General features: G+C 47.1%; 1 protein-coding gene across 4 annotated transcripts in view; it reads left to right on the forward strand.

Moving 5' to 3' along the window:
- The first annotated feature begins 292 nt into the window (after positions 1-292).
- Positions 293-20,796, forward strand: part of LOC147013731 (ADP-ribosylation factor 1) — a 45,245-nt gene continuing 24,741 nt past the window's right edge. Inside the window, exon 1 of one of the 4 annotated variants that reach the window (XM_085850892.1) lies at positions 293-487. The gene's annotated coding sequence lies outside the window, so the exon portion shown is untranslated. The remainder of the gene's footprint in view (positions 488-20,796) is intronic. The other 3 variants (XM_085850893.1, XM_085850894.1, XM_085850895.1) reach the window with 3 other exon arrangements.

Here is a 20,796-nt window from a genome sequence, read left to right on the forward strand (position 1 = left end):
AAAGCTTGCTCTCGCCATCGGTTGCAATGTTTAAAAAACTTTTTTTGTAACAGCAAATCGACGAAACCTATCTCTTTTGAAATGATAAATTTCGTTCTACTTAAACACTCCAAGCGTGCGAAGGTTTCATTGTTCGTGGAGCTATTTGTGTTGTTTCGTGAATTAAAATTTAATAATTATATCTATTACTGTATATACGACACATCACGACGATGGTCGATCACAAAAGTGCTCGTTCGTGAGAAAGGATTTCTAGTTCCGGAGAACGTGTACACCGGAAGTGACGAAAGGGTTTAATTGCGAGCGGTTTCCGGCGTGGGAGGTGGTACAGCATCGGGGCCGCCATTTTGAAGTAGGCTTTAACATAGCAGGTTTTTTCACGGTTTGAGGGTTAGTTTCTTGTTTCACCGTTCAACGCCTTCCTCGTTCGCGGCTCTCTTCAAGGTTTCCCGGTGTGTCACCTGACGTTTAATCCCTTCGATCTTGAGTGAGTGTAATAAACGTGGTTATATTCGGTGTTTTTTCGCATTGTCATTGACCGCCTCTCTCCGGTGTTTAGGCCCTTGTAATGCATACGGTGTTTCCTGCTCGGTTCATTCGGCTTTGTATCTTCTTCTGCCTCATGCCAGACTAGTCGAGGTCCGCTGTTTGGGCCTACGATTCGAGGTTCTTTCTAGTTGTGTTTGGAGAATGTTGATTGGTTTCTGAGTAAAATAGAGTCAAGCTTCTGTCAGTTTTTGGTTCGTAGAACCTGATTGCCATGGTTACATTGATTGGGCTCACGACACCCCCCACTTCACCCTTCCCGGTAGCAGAGACCCCCTTTGCTTTGGTATGTTGTTTAGAATGAATTTGTAGCTTTCTGGATGAGAGCACTTTTTGAACGTTTATTATTTCTTTTTATTTATTATTATTATTATTATTATTATTATTATTATTATTGCTATTTATTTATTTATTGTGCCTTTATTACTTATTATGAACGAATTGATTGTTTATTTGTAAGTATATACAGGTAAAGCTATCCATTTTCTTTGTAAGTGATCGTTGTGCTATTTTTAAAACAAATTATTTCTGTCTCGTCACTTTATTTTTGTAAACGTGAGTTAAGTTACCCCACCGAGTATGGTTTTTCGCGCAGGCATGATGGGCTGAATGGCCTCCACCTGTGTTGGATTTCCTTGTTCCTAACGTGTGGTGCTCGGTCGATCTTGATTTGATATTGTTTTGATGACATTCGATAGGGATGGATACCTGAACGAGTAAGGTAGGGAGTGTCGTGGGTCTGCTGGTAAAACTGCCAGCTCGTCTCCCAAGGACGGCATATTCATTGATGCTGCATTCATTGTGTGTTGCTTTTGACAGTAAATCCTCAAGCAAGCAACTGAAAAAGTAAGCATGCCGTTTTGTAGATGTCTCACCACTCAAAGGAACAGCTATGATTAGAGATTGGGAAAGGAGGTGTTTTCGGGAATACAGGTATTTGAATATACAAGTGAAGCCCACAATTCTTGCCAGGTTGATTTCACTCCCCCCCCCTCCAGGATTGGCATGGTTTTGTGACTCATCCTCACACTGGTTCTGAATAGTGATGCTATTCCTATGCACACTTACATGGGAGAGAATTGGGGCTATTTCCTCCCCGCCATGAACCCATAGGAGTATATTTGTTTTGCTTTCTCCCACCTAAAATGTTCTGGGCACTACCCCCCCCCCCACCCCGTGCAACCTACAGTTAACCCATTCCCTTCAGCAGTTTAGGAATGCATGCAACTCAAAATGATTTGGGGCATCCTATCAGCTGTCATTTGGTATGCAATGAATGAATAACTTTGTTTTACCCAACTTGGTTTTGTGTTGACCTACTTTACATTGAATGAAGTGAAAAAAAAAAAATATATATATATATATATATATATATATATATATATATATATATATATATATATATATATATATATATATATATATATATCTTGTATTACAAATGGTGGTACATTATTGTAACTTTTCCTTGAAATAAAATAAAAGGGCAGACTTCCTCGTGAGCAAGTGCTCAGATGTTTCACCAAGTTTACAACTATTTCATTTAAATGGACGACATGCTTAAAATGAGGTCGAAGAGTCTGTCAAGCTGTTTTGTGAACGTGGCCTTTTCGTTCTTATTGCGCCGCCTTTTATTGGGGACTTCGGGCTGACAGGATGGCCGAGAAGTATGCGCACTCGCCTCGAAGCTGTCTCGCCTGGGTTTTAATCCTGACCCAGCTATAAACTGTTATCCTGGTGTTTCACATGTAGGGTCATTCATCAATGCATGTGCCGTCCCTCGGATGGACGTTAAACTGGGCATCCCGTGTGCCCGCATTGCAAGAGGTGGCAAGCTATCGCCCTCCACCATGAACAAATTACAAATTCCATCCCACACTGTTGGGAAAGCAATTGCAAACCCCTCGGTGAGTATAACTCTTGCCAAGAAACTGCTTTAGCATCACCGGTACTCTGCGACAGAGTATGGTACATCAGAATCGGGCATTTCAACATTTTAGTTTAGTCAGTTGCCTTCCTTTGCATGTTTAGTTTAAATCTCCATTCATGGGTGTCCAGGTGCAAAGGAGCCCTCTCATGGCACAAAAGATCAAACTTGAGATAATATTTTGAGAACCACGATGTGTTGGCACTGGAACATGTTTCTGCTCGCAATTTCAATTAAGGTGTGTGTTTTGGGCTCTTTTACAAGAGAGTCTCTCGTCTTAAGATTTTGGAAAGAACCGTTTATACCTTTGGAATGTCTTTGAAATGTACTTTTTGAAAATATTACTAAACAAGGACAAATGTGTCCAAGAGCCGCGTCCTAAAGGCAATAACAACAACTTCTGATATTTCGTCACGTGACTTGATGGAGCCAATAGCGAGACCCGCCATGGAGGCTCCTGTTCATGATGAGAAAATCGTGTATTTACGAAATTACAACACATTGAATGGGATAATCTTTAAGTAGTAACGTGAACTTTTCGAAACTTTAAAGCAAATGTCCGAATATATTTAAAAGTTGATGATGGACGCTCTCAAAAGGCACCCTCAATGCGAGGATGTGTACAGGTGTTTAGTATTTAAGGAGATCCGCATCCTGTATATAAAAGAGCCGAGTCCTAAAGGTTTTGTCTTCACCACCAGAAGAACAACAACGCGGAGCTCTCTTAGAGCCAGCGTTCGCTACGCGAGATGCGGCTAAAAATTGCAGCTTTCTTAAAACCATGATTGTTCTCGAAATATTCGAGTTCTTAAAGATGAGCTTTGTGCCAACTCTCCGAAAGGCCCGTTAATACATTCAGTGTCCGTTGAGAGAAATTTGTTGTAAATCAAATCGACCTCTAATTTTGGGTATAGTTTGTTTATTTTGGATTAAAGATTTGTTGTTCTTGAAAGCATAAGATACGGTGGTTGGAGAGTTTGGCTTTAGTACTCTGATATAAGGGGTTAATTACCTCTGCCACCGAAGGTGAAGGAGGTTGTTTTGACCCCCTTTTTCTGTCAGTTTGTTTGTTTGTTTGTATGCAGGATATCTCAAAAAGTTGTGGACAGGTTGGATGTGTGACAAGGATGAACTGATGAGATTTTGGTGAAGATCCAAATCTGACTGCTAGAATTCTTAAAATTGATTCTTCGCCATTGACAGAGGGCGAAAGTGATACAGCACGATATCTCAAAAAGTTGTGGATGGATCCAGACGAAACTTGGTGGACACATTGGGTGTGTGACAAGGAAGAAATTTTTTTTTTTTTTTTTTTTTTTTGAAGATCCGAATTTGGATCTGGTTATGAGAATTATTTAATTTTTAAAGTTATTCTTCACCATTGAGAGATATAGCCCAAAAACGATATCGTTCTGTGTTGCACAATATTTCAAAAATGTATTGGGCCCGATATGTTCTCATGGATCGGGCATTGCGTGGCGGAGGTATGCACTCTACAGAGTGCCCTTCCAGTTTGGACTGTTCTGACCTTTGTCTCCTTCCACTCGGGTCATTCTCCAACCGATGTCTTATTTTTAAGTCTTGGTGTTGTCAAGTCAGACTCTAATGTATACTTCCGTTCCCTGCCCAGATTCACCTTGGGCCTTACCCGAGACAGTCAGAATGTGTCAACCCCGTGTTTGCCTCCAAATGTCATGTACCCAACCCATCCCGCTCTGTTTTCACTTTAACCCCTCGTACACACTCCTTTCTCGACTGTCATTCACACCTGAGAAGGTGAAGGAAGTTCTGTCCAGCCTTGACTCTTTATCCTTGACTGCCCCAGATGATGTTGTTGCTCTGCTGCTGCTCTTTCTTTTCTTCAGCTTGCACTTTTCACCTGGAAGTCAGTAAACTTTTCCCATTCATAAGAAGGGTGCTAAAACACATCCTGTCTTGCGCACCATTTTAACGTACTTGTATCTATCTGGGTTCTTCCTGACTTCCTTTCTAAACTCCATCGGTATTGTAGTCCCACCAATTACAGACTGCATTGGTGGGTTCATACCGGTATATACGGGACATTTTCACAAAAGCGGGTCAGATAACGGTAAAGAACAAACTAAAAAATCAACTTTCTTTGATATTCTCAAAATAGTGCTTGAACCCCTTATAAGGCCGAGAAAAAATGTTCAAATGATGTCAGCAACGCAGGATCACCATAAGGCCTCTGCACTGACTGGGCAATATATGCTTGATAAAAATTCTCGGACAGTCTTTACCGTTACCTGACCCGCTTTTGTGAAAATGTCCCATCCCAGTATATCGATGTCACACTTTATTTATTTAAAAAAAAAATTGGTGAGACTACAGAGACAGCTGGTAAGGCCACCGTGCATTCTACGTTGGCACGCTTTGTGTAAAATACACATACAAGTGTGCACATGCTTCTTAACAAATATAATGTACAGTCTCACTGATCACGTGTGTTATGCTCAGCTATAGTTTGTTCAGCACACGTGATTATGATTATATCGTATCGCATTGTTTATCGGTCCAATCGACACAGGCTTTCTAAATCGTATAAAATAACCAATTTCTTTAGAAACAGCCGTGAGGATAAAGGAAAATGCGATCACTCTGACTCTGCTGCGGTTAAAAGTTAAAACTGACTACCTACTTCCTGGCCAAGTACGACGTCAGGTGTTCCAGGCGTACCCGAGCGTGTCTAAAGTTCGGTTAAAATGTTTGTTAGATTTCGTAAGTATATTGTTACGAATTCTGGCCCGCCCGGCGTGCGATCGGCCGCGTTCCTCTAATGGCAGCCACGTCGCCCACCGGACGGACAATTCAGTCGTGACCCTCCTGGAACTACCGCCAGGAGCCAGTCACGGGTGGGGGTTTAACCTCACCACAACCCAGTCCGCATTTTACCCGCGCGAAATGGGGTGAATCGCCGAATGTCGATAGACCTAAGTACCCGCGCGGGTCACCTACCGAGGGGTTGCACCACGCCGCAGGTCGGCTTAGAACACGAACCGCTTAAGCGGTTCGTTCCGTGCTACAGGGATAACCGAGCGGTGTTATCGCCGACCTTGACGGTTCAGTGATTCTCCTTCACTCGGGTGTTCAAAACCGACTACTCATTCCACGATGCAAGATGGCACTTTCAAAGGGGAAATAGGACACGACTAACGGGATACATTTATACAGCACGTATGTACAGCCAAGGCAATGAATCATGCACGTATAGAAAACAAAAGCAATAAGACCGACTATAATTATTAGCAATGTACAGGCACTTACACAGGTTTTACTTAACAGACGGCGCCATGACAACATTCATTCATAGCAAAAGGAAAGACCTCCTCATAGGCAAGGGGGTAGACGGGGTTCGTAAACCTTTATGGCTGTGGATGACCGAATGTGCACACGAGACTGACGCTGGTTACCTGCACCCTTGTGGTGCGACGGTCGACGAGTTCTCTCCGGCACTCCTCGCCAGACGCGCAGGTTCGCACCACACCGCCGGCAGGGCTGCGCCTCCCGTCAGCATCTCCGAGGCATCGCCCGGACTCGCCACCGGCCCGCACCTTCACCGACAGGTCGCTCAACGCCAAGACGAGAGGGAGGGAGAGAGAACTCGACCTCGATGACAAAGAACGACGAAGGCCACCCCGACGACAGAGAGAGAGAGAGAGAGAGAGAGAGAGATAGAGATAGAGATAGAGATAGAGATAGAGATAGAGATAGAGATAGAGATAGAGATAGAGATAGAGATAGAGATAGAGATAGAGATAGAGATAGAGATAGAGATAGAGATAGAGATAGAGAGATATATCCAGCACGACCCTGACAGAGAGGATGACGTCGACGACCCAGAAAAAAGAACTTTACGTCGACCACCAAGAGAGCGAGCCCCATGTGCGGTCCGCCTTGTATAGCGCAGGGCTTCGCCCTTCGCTCCTCCCCATTTTCGGCTCCACCTCCCTTCGAGAAGGTTCCCGAAAAGGGGCGCTCCCTCACCCCGACCGCCTCATGCCGTGCATCCACCAATCGGCAGCGAGCTGCCCTGCCCCCTTCCCTTCACACCAAGCGCGGGGAGAACAGGTGGGAAAAACCCCACAGGTTTCACAAGAGCTTTTGTTCTGCCAGTCCTTCTCAGACGGTTTTCGCCGCGGAAACCGTCTTACCGTGGTCCGCGGAGGATGGCGTTCGTAAGCGGGCGTAGTGGCGAAGATGGTGGTGATTGTGGGGGTGGTGTGAGAGTGGTGGGCATTGTGGCGTAGTTGGTGGCGGTTGTTTGCGTGGAGGTTTGTGGCAATGGTGGCTCAAAATAACGATGGATAAAGAAAAACTGCTATCTCAGAGTCGCAGCCCGGTGAACACGAAGAATTCCTTTAAACAACGGTGGGGACCAATCTGAACACTCACTTACCAGCATAGCTAATCTAAGGAACCTTTATGGTGTATTGCTAATTTCCACAGCCGTAACAATATTGATGTCTTCCGTCATCTGTTTTTGTGTGTGTGGTTTGTAGGTACGATAACTCGAACGGAAGAAGCTACCAATGTTAAATTACACCACGTGATTCAGGATGGGGATGGCTCGCGCTGATTAGATTTTGGTCAAAATCGGTCAAAGGTCAAACATTGGATTTTTTTTTTTTTTTTTGATGGTTTGGTACAGAATCATCGTAAAAACTTCTGGTTTGCGTCGCCACCTTCTCTCGAGACAACTTTTATTAGACAAGGTCAGAGGTCAAGTTGACGATTTCATAAGTACCAGTCTATGACTGCTTGTTACTTATGAAATCTTTAGATTTCGTAAGTATATTGATGACTTCCGTCGTGTGTGTGTGTGTGTGTGTGTGTGTGTGTGTGTGTGTGTGTGTGTGTGTGTGTGTGTGTGTGTGTGTGTGTGTGTGTGTGTGTGTGTGTGTGTGTGTTTTTTTGTCGGCACGATAACTCCAGAACTGAAGAAGCAACCAATTTCAAATTGCACCACGTGATTCAGGAGGGGGCTGGCCAGTGCTGATTAGATTTTGGTCAAGGTCACAGTGAGGTCAAACATTCGATTTTTTTGATTGGTTTGGTACAGAATCATCGTAGAAACTTCTGGTTTGCGTCGCTACCTTCTCCAGAGACGGCTTTTATTAGACAAGGTCAGAGGTCAAGTTGACGATTTCGTAAGTACCAGTCTCTGACTGCTTGTTTGTTTGTTTTTCATTTTGAAGGGTGGACTGACAGAATCCTGCCCCACCTCCCCCCAAGCAAAAGGGGCATTATTGCACATGCAGTCTTAACAGCCCTGTTATATTGTTGTGGGCCGGGGTCAGTGGCAATAAACGACCACTCGGTGGAGCAGTAGAGCCGTCTCCCACCGAACACCCGGAATTAAAAGGTCGTCACCCTGGATAACTCCAGAGTCGACGGGCTACTTAAAGGACTGTGATCGCCAATTCTCTGACGGCGTGGGGTAGGGTCAATACCTAAGTACCAGGGAACTAAGTACTAAGCAAGTCAAATTACCAGGGAAATCACATCCTCGGCCTACTCTGTCCGAACCGAGTCGCAGGTACCGACTCGGATCCGGCGTAACCGAGCGGAGTTACCAGAGCCGCGCCGGTCCCAATGACAACTTACAGCACCAACGGCCTTACTATTTCTCAAGCCTGAACCATGCTCGGCCAATGAAAGAAAACACGAACAACGAACTGGAACATTTAACACGGGGGGGGGGGGTTATTTGTAAACAATAATCAGGGAGGGAGCACACAAAGAGCAGAGTTATCCGAATAAAAGAAACTCAAGCAATGTGCAGTTCGCGAAAAGCACTTAACAGTTTCTACTTGCAGGACGGCACCACACGCACACACGCACACACGCACACACGCACACACGCACACACGCACACACGCACACACGCACACACGCACACACGCACACACGCACACACGCACACACGCACACACGCACACACGCACACACGCACACACGCACACACGCACACACCCAAAAGAACTGGACCGGTTGGGCACCTTTCTGCCTCGCGCGGTCACACCGACTCCAAACCACAACGGTGGGCCTCGAACCCACGACGCGAAGTCCACGGCCCACGATCGAGACCAAGCCACCACGACCGCAGACCGCTCGAACCATGACCACCACTGTGAGCCCCTCAAAGGACCGCAGACTGCTCGAACCATGACCACCACTGTCACAGGCCTCTTGTCTTTTTTCCTCCCCCCACATCTTGAGGTCGGAGTGATTTCTTTCTTCGCCACTCGCCTCCCGATTGGATGAGGGGTTGTCAGGCGACTCGTGGCCGCCCCTCATTGGTCGGGCTGAACACTCCATCTGGCTAAGGCGGAGCCAGCCCTGAGGTGATGAGCTTCCCTGATTGGACGAGGCGTCTCAGGGGGGGGGGTATCGAGGCGTCTTGGAGGTCCATCCCCCAAAGAGGCTCCGTAGTAGCTTTCGGCATGCTGGCCTCCCATTGGCTGGGGTGCACGTGCGATGCTCGCCCTTCGCTCATTGGCTGGAGGAAGCCTTCCATGCCCCTCCTCGGGGTGGAGCCTCGATCTGAGGTGATGGAGGCTCCTCCCACGCCTTCAGCCAAAAACACGTGGGCAATGGCGACCTGGTTGAGTGAGGGACGGTGGTGCTGTTGTTGTAGATGTATAAAACCTGACTATAAAATAACTCGCAGTGCACACACATGAAATTCCCATTAGACATAGGGAGGATTCTCACTATAAACATATACTTATCGAAATAACTAAGCTTAGGGACTGCTGTCTGTGTGCAAATGGCTTCCAGATTCGTAACAATATAACACGTTGACTCGAAGGAAAGATTGTTCAGTGCTGCTTCTGCAGCATGTGGTGAATGCTTTCATCCAACAAGGCAGAGAAACTCATCTCTTGAAATGAATTTCAGCTTTGTGGACCTGAAATTTTAAAATTCTTGAACATGTCATTTTCCTTATTTTGGACAATGTGAGCACAGGTAACAAGGTAATGGTTGGTCTCGTGCTGAGCTTGTTAAATCACTGAGTAGCCCTCATTCGTGTGCTGATATCACAATTTATAACAGAGTACTTACAGTATGAATGATTGTTTGGAACAAAGGAATCCCTTTGTGACCCAGGGACTCTCTGTACTGTTTTAAGTAAAACAAGTATTAAACCGATTGTCTTTATGGAGACGAGCAGAGTACGCACCCAATGGGTGATCTTGTTCCAAGCATGCAACACGTTCTTCTGATGCATACCTGACATACTGTATAGGCAACTGACAGGTCTGTGTCGGCAAAATAAATACAGCCGGTTCCCGACTTGCGATGGGGTTACGTCCCGATAAACCCATCGTAAGTTGAAAATATCGTAAGTCGAAAATGCATTTAATACATCTAACCTACCGAACATCATAGCTTAGCCTAGCTTACCTTAAAAGTGCTCAGAACACTTGCATTAGCCTACAGTTGGGCAAAATCATCAAACGCAAAGCCAATTTTGTAATAAAGTGTTGAATATCTCGTGTAATTTATTGAATACAGTACTGTACTCAGTGAAAAACAGAATGGTTGTATGGGTACTTACCATTAACGTACATAGCTGAAAGCACACTGGGCCTGAAGAATGTTTGAGGCGTTGAACTAAAATTAATTGCTGGATGATGATGATGGGGATGCTACAGGGTCATCAATTTCTCTTCTGATGAGGCTCGAATATAGCTGGTAGAAGGCACTGGGACATCGACATTAGTTGATGGTTTCGCAGGCATAGTGTTCTTCAGGAAAATATCAAGTTTTGACTGTACAGTTTGTTTCTTCTTTTCAGTTTGGTTTGGCGGCCATCTTGGATAGAAAAACACACCTCATCCGATTAACACGAAACTTCACACACGTATTCCACTGGAGGATTGGAGGCAGAATGTAAATTTATGATGTCATAGGTCACATGGTTTGTCAGCCTTCTTGGATTGAAATTAATAAATTTTAAAAATCTTCTCCAGAACGGCTGGACAGATTGAGGTAAAATTTCACATGCACTTTCCCCAAGACATCCTTTCAGAAGTTTGTTAATTTATAATTGATAGGTCACATGGTTTGGTGGCCATATTGAATTTACCCTAAAACCTTCAAACATCTTCTCCAGAACAGCTGGTCAGATCAAGGGGAAACTTCACATACATATTGCACACGCTTAGGGAATATAAGTTTGTTAATCCTCATTTACTATGGTGGGGGATATCGAAGACTTTGTCTTCAACGGATGCTAGTTATTTTTCTATTTGCAGGCAAAATGCCCCTCACTAGCAGAGAAAAGATGCAACGCTATCGTGAAAAGTTGAAAACAGATGAAGGGAAGTGGAACCTTGTGAAGAAATATTGTGAGCGAAAACAAGTCAAAAAGTTGAATATGACTGCACAACAAAAGTTAGCAGAAAACGTGAAAAATCGAGAGAGGGTTGCAAGGTTTCGTGACGGGGATGGTAGGAGAACCAAACGTAAGACTGGAGAGGTTCAAGTGAGAAACCTCTTCAAGTCGCCTCAAGCTCTGGGGAAGGCCAAGAAAAAGGTACTTCAGGTGTTACCCAATTCACCCACTTAAAAGAGTGGCAGTGATTGAAGAAGTCATTGCTGATATGGGCTTGAAACCCAGAAAACCTCAGAAATCAACTGCAGTAAACAAAGCTCTGCAGCAGAGAGCGTGCCAAGTTTCGTCATTCTGTGCAGAGTTTTATTTTTTTATTTTTTATTTTCTTTTAATCATCCGCGTCTAATAGATATCACCTTTCTTGTTTCTTTGAATGTTCTTTTATTGGTTGTTCCTGTGTGTCCTTGCTCATTAATGAGGTTACCTCGTGGATCCAGAGCCAGGCAAAACAGGAGGGGTGTAAAGACTGTCTCCTTGAAAGATCCCACATCATATCTTCACTCCTTTCAATCTTTCCTTCTGAGTGCTGCAGGATTAGTGTTGTATCCAGAGTTCCATGGCTTTCTCAATCACATTGATTACTTGGAGATTTATCTTGTACATTTGCATGCACTTTATCATCCATGAATGTGCGACACTATCAAAAGCTTTATTAATTTATTTATTTTAATAGTCTATCCAGGCTGTGGACAATTTTTGGTTCTTCTACTGTTGCAGTTTTTGAGTATGGCCTTGTTTACGAGTTAGTGGTCTATTGTTCCATAGCAATCTCTCTTGCATCCCTTCTGTTCTGCCTCTTGGCCTCCTTGTGTTCGGTGGTGCTGCATTGTTTCTGTGATGATTCCTGTTAAAAGTTTGTACATTGTGGGTGGACAGATTATTGGCCAGTTTTTGGGTTTCTTCAGATTTTGGGATGAGGAAGGTATTCCCTTCTGTGAGCCATTCATCCATTTCCTGATGCCTTGGATCAGCTCATTGAATTATCAAGCATAGTGAGAGCATCAAATTGCTTGGACCAGAAGTTTAGGATCCCATCTGGGTCAGGGCTTTTGAAGTTTTCCATCTGTACGAGTTGTCTTATCTTTTCTGCATCAATTACTGTTCAAATTACATCAAATAGGACGGAACAGAAGTGGGCGTGAGTCGTTTTTGATCCGTTTTCTTCGGAAAGGCCGGCGCTTTTGCACCCCTGCTCGGTGCGCGCCCTGCACGAGTCCAGTATCGGTGCCCACAAGCGGCGCGGAAATGGCGGCGATGCGATGGTTGCGAGAGCGAGATGTGACGGTAAAGGTCGTGGCTGTTGGCGTTGTTGTTGTTGTTGTGAAGCGGCGTTGCGGCTGGTGGTTGTTGTGTGATGGCTGTTGAGACGTGGTTGGTGGTGGTAGTAATGGCGGCTGGTCCAAAATAAAGATAGTAAAAGAAAAACGGCTATCTAGAAGGGTCGCAGCCCGCATGAATGACATTTATTCCCTCTAAACAACGGGTTTGGGCCTAACTACACATATACTTACAGAGATATCTCACCTAAGGGACCTGAATGGTGGTTTGCGAATTTCGTCAACCACAACAATACGTTTGTAATTTCAAATTGATAGGTCACATGGCTTGGCAGCCATGTTGGATTCAAGAAAAATATTAAATATTGTTTTCTCTGGAACCACTTATCCTATCTATCTGCGACTATCATTTAAGTCTCACGTCGTATCAAAAGCGGAGGTCTGGGTACCCGGTCATCACTGCCAGCAGTTGTAAAGTGGCAGTTCTCGTTGGTCTTTATTTTGCTTTGACACTGCTCCAATTTTGTTCCCTTACTTGTCCAGACACGTTTGAGACATTCGCGATCCTTGCACTCTTTGTAAATTCAGAATCCGCAGTTCCCCTGGTCGCCCATATTTTACACTACACACAGACACCTTTATTATGAATTACGCAGTACAAGGAAGAACGTCGTAGCATTTAATGGAATTTGGCGGGAAATCCTAGCAAGTGTATGTCGCCTGCGAACAGCATGGTGATGCTGGCCATAGTTGATTCGCAGTGTTCCAGAAAGCACACTAATCCCAAACGCTCAGTGTTGGATCAGAGGTGAACATCTGAGCTCTGATCCCACCAGACTCTGCCCTGCTCAAGGGGCTAAAAGGTGGAATGTGGGTACTACTTGGGTTTTTTGACTGAACCAAAGATCTGCTGTCAAGAGAGGAACCTGCATGCCACCAGAGAGACCCGTTGCACGGAGTCAGAGCTATGCTGAGCCCGAAGCGCCGTCCAGTTGGTGTGAGGCAGGTAGGCAGAGATCTCTGGCAAAGGGCGAGACTGCATTACTGGCGTACTGATTTTTTTCCTCACATTTTTCCTCTCTGCCCACACCATGATACCACATTGACCTTCTCTCCCCTAACCTAAACTGCATCATGGCCGGTACTCATCAGTAGACTGTGCCCGGGATGAGTCTGGGGGCCGAACTTGTGCTCTGAACCTAACTCTCCCACCTTCTCGTCTTCCTCGATCTAACTTTCTCGGTGTGATTCTACTTGGCCCATGTCATGCATGTCGTATCAAGTGTAAGATTGTCGAAGGGTTTAAGCGTTAATGTAAATAATACTTTTCGCTCGGGTCCGTTGATTTATCGATTTAACCGCAAAGAAAAAACAAAACTGGTGTATCACCAAGAAATTGAAGAATGGTGTTTACAATCTTTAAATACCGTGCATGATTTAAAAAACTGATGCCCTCGCTGTCTCGGCTACCCCTGGACAAGTAAAATGTATGACGTACCAGGAAATGAGTATGGGAGGTTTTAACTTTTAACCATCAACACCTGAGCACCACACAAGCAATTGTGTTTTTCTTTGCCCTCGTGGCTGTTTTTAAACTAATTGCTAATTGGTTATTTATATGAATCGGGCGTGCTTTCGAAAGCCTGTGCTGATTACCGACATGGTGATCCACGATAGCGATGGATTGTAAATGCTGATCTCGCTTTAAAAATAAAATCATTTTTCATACAAGTTGAAGTTGGAAGTAAAATAACCATTCTCATCATCGAGAGGAGAAAAGTCCCGTGTGGGAATACTTTGAAAAATTAATCGGTCAATGATGGATACGTCATGGTTCATTGGACCATTGCATATTGTTGCGATCGGCCATGTAACTCAAATCGCGACGCGTCGCCCACCAGAACGGACAATTCAGTTGTGACCCTCCTGGAACGACTGCCAGGAGCCAGTCACGGGTGGGGGTTTAACCTCACCACAACCCAGTCTGCATTCTACCCGCACGAAATAGGGTGAATCGCTGAATGTCGATATAGCTAAGTACCACCCGCACGGGTAGCGTACCGAGGAGTTGTAGCATGCCGCAGGTCGGCTCCGGACACGAACCGCTCAAGCGGCTCGTTCCGCGCTAAGGGGATAACCGAGTGGAGTTATCGCCGACCTCGACGGTTCAGATTACTTACTGGATGTCTAAACCCACTACCAATCCCTTATGTGATGCAAGATGGAATTTTCAAACGAAGGAAAGGACGCAACGAAACGGGAAAACAGTTCAACAAGCAAGCACCTTTATTTCACACACACACAAGGCAGGCACGTATTCACAGCCATACAGTAAGAATGCACATAAAACAGTCAAAACAATAAAAGCAACGCAGAGCCACTACCGAATAAAGCAATGTACAAGCACTTATTCAGGTTTACTTAAAAGACTGGCGCCACACACACATTTACACAAAAACCTAATACAAGCCACCCTCATAGGCAAGGGGGCAGACAGGTCCGTGGACCAAATGTACGTGGGACCTGGGTGAGCGGCCAGATCCACGAGACCAAAGGGGTCTTACCCGCGCCCTCGTGGCGCGATGGCGGGCTTGCCGCAATGTCAGTGTAACGTGCCTGACTCCGTGCCCCTGGCGTGGTCGGTGAGCTCCTTTCGGCGTGCGTCGCGCAGGCAAGTGTTGGTCGGTCGACACCTCGGTTGGGGTGGGGAACGGACGGGGTTACCGGCGCTATCTCAGCACGGATGGGAGAAATTGTTGATGCTCTGGGTGGAGAGAGAGAGAATGGCGGACGCTCCGTCCCGCTAGCGGGGCCTTGGGACCGCACCGACTCCGGCGAACTCTCGCCCCTGAGCCCTCTTCCGCGTCCCTGCTTCACTCCGCGACTCGTCCCTCGACCCAGCAACGACGACCCTCGTCTTCACTCGACCAGCCCAGCCAGCACAGCACACACCCACACGCGAGTCGCCTTGTGCTCGCGTATTTATAGACTGGGGGAGGAGCGTGTATGCTAATTCGCGGATCAAAACACGCTTGGAGGCGGGGCCACGCCACCCGACGTTTAGCCATTGGTTGGGCAAAAATGGGCGTGAGCCTCTCCTGATCCGATTTCCCTCCTAAAAGGAGTCCACATGCATCGCGCTTGGGGGCGGGGCCACACTGCCCGACGCTCGCCCATTGGACGCAGGAAAAGGGCGTGAACCTCCCCTGATCCGATTTCCTCTCCCGTAAAGGCATCCATTTGTACTCGACGCGTTCGGCAAAAATCACCGAACGGGCCCTGGACAGCATGACGTTCGGTGTTGGCAGGTGGTGTGGTTGATGGTTGTGGAAGGAGAAACGCGAAGGTGGTGGGGTGTTTGCTGTGGTGGTTTGGTTGTTGGCGGCCGTCGTTTGAGAATGGCGGTGAAGCGATGTTTGCGGGGTGGAGTTGTGGAGGTAAAGAGGCGAAGGTTGTGGTGTTTGAGTTGTTGGCGGGCGTATTGATCCAAAATAACGTTGGAGAAAGAAAAATGGCTAACTCAAAGCGTCGCAGCCCGGATGAACCACATCATCCCTTTAAAAAACGGGTGTGGACTAACTACACATGAACTTATCGATGTATCTAACCTGAGGACCTTTCTGGTGTATTGCAAATTTCCACAGCCGTAACAATATTTTTGGAACCTGCTTTAAAAAAAAAAAAATTATTCATTTAACACCGATTTACACAGGAAACTGTCAATACCGATGGAGCCTACTTTTGGGGTTGTGATTTTTATGCTGTGTGGTTTATTTCTTTTTTTGTTTGTTTGTTTGTTTTTTATTGTGCCTTTTGCTTGTATTTGATCATTGTAAATGTGTTTCTTTCATTGACTCTTGAATACTACAATGGTGCTGCAATTCTTTGGTACATTGTTTCCAACCTACCCGTTTCGTCTTTCCTATTGACTCGATTTAAGGTGTACTCGTGATAGACGAAGTTTTACCCCACCGATTGGCTCTTGTTATTCGGTGTGAATTCGGCAGTTCCGCTCGGCTACACCTGATGTGGTAAGTTAACTTGAGCAAGCATCGAGGGCACGAGATCCCCCCCCCCCCACGTGCCCTCCTTGGTGAGGCTGTCCACAGGTAAGGTACCTGTGTGAAGTGGTGGTACCAATCAGTGCTCGTGGTTGATAAGCAACCCGCTGATACACGGAGTTATCCGTGCTCAGTGGCTTCAGGACCGGGTGTTTGAGAGTGACCCGAGTGCTTCCCCTCGTCGCAAACCTCAAACGCATGTCATCTATTACTCTAAAACCATGAAACCGAGCAGCCTGAAACACTGCATACATGTTAAGAGAACTCCAAGGAAGTGCATGACTGAGAATTGGGTGTTTGGGGCAAATTAAAACTCCCCTTTTTGAAGATGATTAACGGCCTTATTTAATTATATTGTTGTGGAAATTCGCATTACACCATAAAGAGTCCTCAGGTGAGATCTCGATAAGTCCATGTGTAGTTAACCCACACCCGTTGTATAGAGGGAATTTGTGATTCATACGGGATGCGACGCTTTGAGTTTGCCATTTTTTTCTTTCTCTATTGTTATTTTCAACCATTAAGCCGCCAACAATGCAAACAGCCACTACCTTTACCTTCACAACTCCATCCCGCAAACATTGCTTCACCGCCATTCCCAAACGACACCATAACCATCAAACCACCACAGCAAACCCTCCACCACCTTCGCCTTTCTCCTTCACAACCAACAACCGCACCACCTTTGAACACTGAACGTCGGGCTGTCTAGGGCCCATTCAGCGATTGGTGCCAAACTCGCCAAGCCACGAGCGCTAATGGCGGCCTTTCCGGGGGAAAATTCGGATCCAAAATGCTTCACGCCCACTTCCCCTCCGTCCAATGGGCGAACGCGAGGCGGCTTGGCCCCGCCTCCAAGTGTGTGTATGTGAAGTCCGTTTATGCAAATATGCGGATCAAGGGAGGTTCACGCCCCTTTTTGCCCGACCAATAGCTGAACAGAGGGTGGAGTGGCCCCGCCTCCAATCGCGTTTTGATCCGCATATTTGCATATCGGCTCCTCCTGAGACCTATAAAGATACGAGCGTGAGGCGACTCACGCGGGGCAGAGCTGAGTGAAACTAGAGAGGGAGAGAGTGGAACTGGTGGAGCGGGGTGGGAGTGTGGAACTAAAAGAGGGTGAAGTTTAGCTTGGAGAGAAGTTACAGGGAAGACTGCGACGAGGTTGCGGTGTGGGGGCCGTTCGACTCGTCGCGGGATCCAGTCCAGCCAGCCATACCCCTCTCCCTGAGCATCAACTATTTCCCCCCCCCAATCGTGCTGAGATAGTGCCGAGGGGGCCCCCGTTCCTCCCCCACCCTAAACGTGGTGCCAACAAGACTGCTCGCGCGGAGCACGCCAGAGAGGACTCGCCGACCACGCCAGGGCCCGGAGTCGGGGCGCAGCGGCACGAACATTGCGGCTTGCCCGCCATCGCGTCACGCGGGTAAGACCTCCCCGGTCTCGTGGACCTGGCTGATCCTCCAGGATCCACGTCCATTTGGTCTACGGACCTGTCTGCCTCCTCACCTATGAGGGTGGCTTTCTTTTTCTTTTGCTTTTTGTGTAAATGCTTGTGGTGGCGCCGTCTGTTAAGTAAAACTGTGTAAGTGTTGCCGTGTGTCGGTCTTAGTCGGTAGTATCTCTCTTTTACTGTTTCTTTCTGTGCTTGAATACGTGCCTTTTATTATTATTATTATTACTGTGACTGAATATATGTGCTTGCTTTGTGTCCGTGTGTCATGCAATAAAATGATTGCTTGTTGAACTGTTCCCGCTCTGCTTCGTCTCCTTTCTTTTTATTGACCCTCCATCCTGCATCGCATAAGAGATTGGTAGTGGGTGTAAGTTCCCGGTAACTAATCTGAACCGTCGAGGTCGACGATAACTCCGCTCGGTTATCTCTGCAGTACGGAACGAACCGCTTAAGCAGTTCGTGTCCAAAGTCGACCTGCGGCGAGGTACGATCGCCCGATTAACCATCCGCGTAGGTACTTAGGTAGGTCGAGTTTGGCGAACAACCCTATCCTACGCGGGTGGCCGATTGGCACGATTGTGGTGAGGTCGAAAGACGCACCCGTGACTAGCTCCCGGCGTTCTTCCGAGAGGGTCACGACTGAATTGTCTGTCCGGTGGGCGACGAGCCGCGATTCAAGTTACGTGGCCGATCGCACGCCGGCGGGCGCAAATTCGCAACAATATCATTTATCAGGCGCATCCGCGGCCTCCTCGCTCTCTGGGGTCTTAAGGCATATCCTGGGTTCCTGAACTTGGGTCTGAAGCTGTCATGTTTTTTGGTGTGCACAACCATGCCTTGACTTGGAACAGGATGATTATGGGTTTTTTTTTTGTTGTTGTTGTTGTTGTTTTTGTTTGTTTTGTTTTTTTCTCTTCTCTCACATTCCTCACTCATCGAATGCCTTTTCATCATGGTGATGAATTGCTGGGTACATTGCAATGCTTATAAACACCTGGAGACACCAGTGTTCATGGCTTTATTTCATTTCCACACATGCGATAACCTCGAATCTCTTGAACTAAGCTGAAATACAGAATTTAAGCTCCAGAATTGAACTTAGTAGCAGTTCTGACTCCAAAATTTTTTTGTCCATTTCCAGCATCTCTGGGAGGTGTATGTTTAATATGATGTTTTAGTGATTGCTAATCACATGCCAAGCAAGCCGTTTATCAGCTGTTTCGTAGTAGTGCTTAAACCACTTGGCAAGCGCTCGACAATATTCGCAATGTCACTGAATACTATATCGATTGACTTGAACAGTTTCAGGGGCCACTCGTGTGCGTTGGCCACGTGGTGTTCTGCGGTGCAACAGGTGATGATTGCTGGCTCGTTGAAAATGTGAAATTTTATTTTACACGTTTCCCCTTTTTGTGTGTTCTTCCATTATACAACCCATCACCTTGGCACAGATTAATACAAATCAAAATTAAAGCTTTCTTTTTTTTAAAGTTTCTTCAACCATTTTGTGGATTGCTTGATGAAGCCACTTGGTGCGTGTTCAAGTATCAATCAATGGTCATACCGCGGTTCTTGTATACCGGAGGTAGAAAGGCAAAATAAATGATATGATCGCAATTGGTAAAAAAAAAAAGTTTTCAGTTTTGAAGTAATGAATGGCCACATCATGGCAGGAAAGCTAAGAGGTACGCATGCCCACTCTAAGCTAGCCTGGATTTGAATACTGACCCAGCTATAAACAATCATCCCGGTATTTCACAGGCAGGGTGATTAATGTGTGCACTGTCTCTTGGATGGACATAAAATGGTGTCTCACCTGCCACAATCCCTTTCACCCTCCTCTCTCTCTCTCTCATCCCTCTGCCCCTGTCCTCTCTCTCCTCTCTCCCCTCTCTCCCCTCTCGCCCCTCGCTGCCCTCTCTCCCCTCTCTCCCCTCTCTCCCCTCTCTCCCTCTCTCCCCTCTCTCCCCTCTCTCCCCTCTCTCCCTCTCTCCCTCTCTCCCCTCTCTCCCCTCTCTCCCCTCTCTCCCCTCTCTCCCCTCTCTCCCCTCTCTCCCCTCTCTCCCCTCTCTCCCCTCTCTCCCCTCTCTCCCTCTCTCCCCTCTCTCCCCTCTCTCCCCTCTCTCCCTCTCTCCCCTCTCTCCCTCTCTCCCCTCTCTCCCCTCTCTCCCCTCTCTCCCCTCTCTCTCCCTCTCTCCCCTCTCTCCCCTCTCTCCCCTCTCTCCCTCTCTCTCCCCTCTCTCCCCTCTCTCCCCTCTCTCCCCTCTCTCCCCTCTCTCCCTCTCTCCCCTCTCTCCCCTCTCTCCCCTCTCTCCCCTCTCTCCCCTCTCTCCCCTCTCTCCCTCTCTCCCCTCTCTCCCTCTCTCCCCTCTCTCCCCTCTCTCCCCTCTCTCCCCTCTCTCCCCTCTCTCCCTCTCCCCTCTCCCCTCTCTCCCCTCTCTCCCCTCTCTCCCCTCTCTCCCCTCTCCCCTCTCCCCTCTCTCCCTCTCTCCCCTCTCTCCCCTCTCTCCCCTCTCTCCCCTCTCTCCCTCTCTCCCTCTCTCCCCTCTCTCCCCTCTCTCCCCTCTCTCCCCTCTCTCCCCTCTCTCCCCTCTCTCCCCTCTCTCCCCTGTTTTGGGGACTATAGCATGTACGATTCGGAGTGAGCCGACGGGAGGGGTGCAAATGTCACTGCATGTGCGAATATGCATGCATACAGGCAGGCCTTTGCCAGGTAGATAGTGTTGGTTTTCTATGCTCCCACCCAGTTTTATATAGAACCTGGCGGTTAAAAAGAAAATGTTGCTGTTTTGACACATACTTCCTTTCCCATCCCCTCGTGCTGCCTTCCCTTCCCCTCCCATCCCTCGTGCTGCCTTCCCTTCCCCTCCCATCCCTCGTGCTGCCTTCCCTTCCCCTCCCATCCCTCATGCTGCCTTCCCTTCCTTTCCCTTCCCCTCCAGCATTCGTTGGTGGATGTTAAAGATCCCACGCTGTCCTTTGTGTCAAGTAGGCGAGCCATCACCAGCACCATGAACAAATTTCAAATTTATTCCATGATTGCTAGGAAGGCAATGGCAAACCACCCAGAGCTAACCCCTGCCTAGGGACTGCTTTGGCCAGCACCA

Source organism: Eptatretus burgeri, chromosome 13 (genome assembly GCF_056783735.1).
Source record: "Eptatretus burgeri isolate ZD-2024b chromosome 13, Ebu_testis_v1, whole genome shotgun sequence".
In the NCBI taxonomy this organism is placed as follows: Eukaryota; Metazoa; Chordata; class Myxini; order Myxiniformes; family Myxinidae; genus Eptatretus; species Eptatretus burgeri.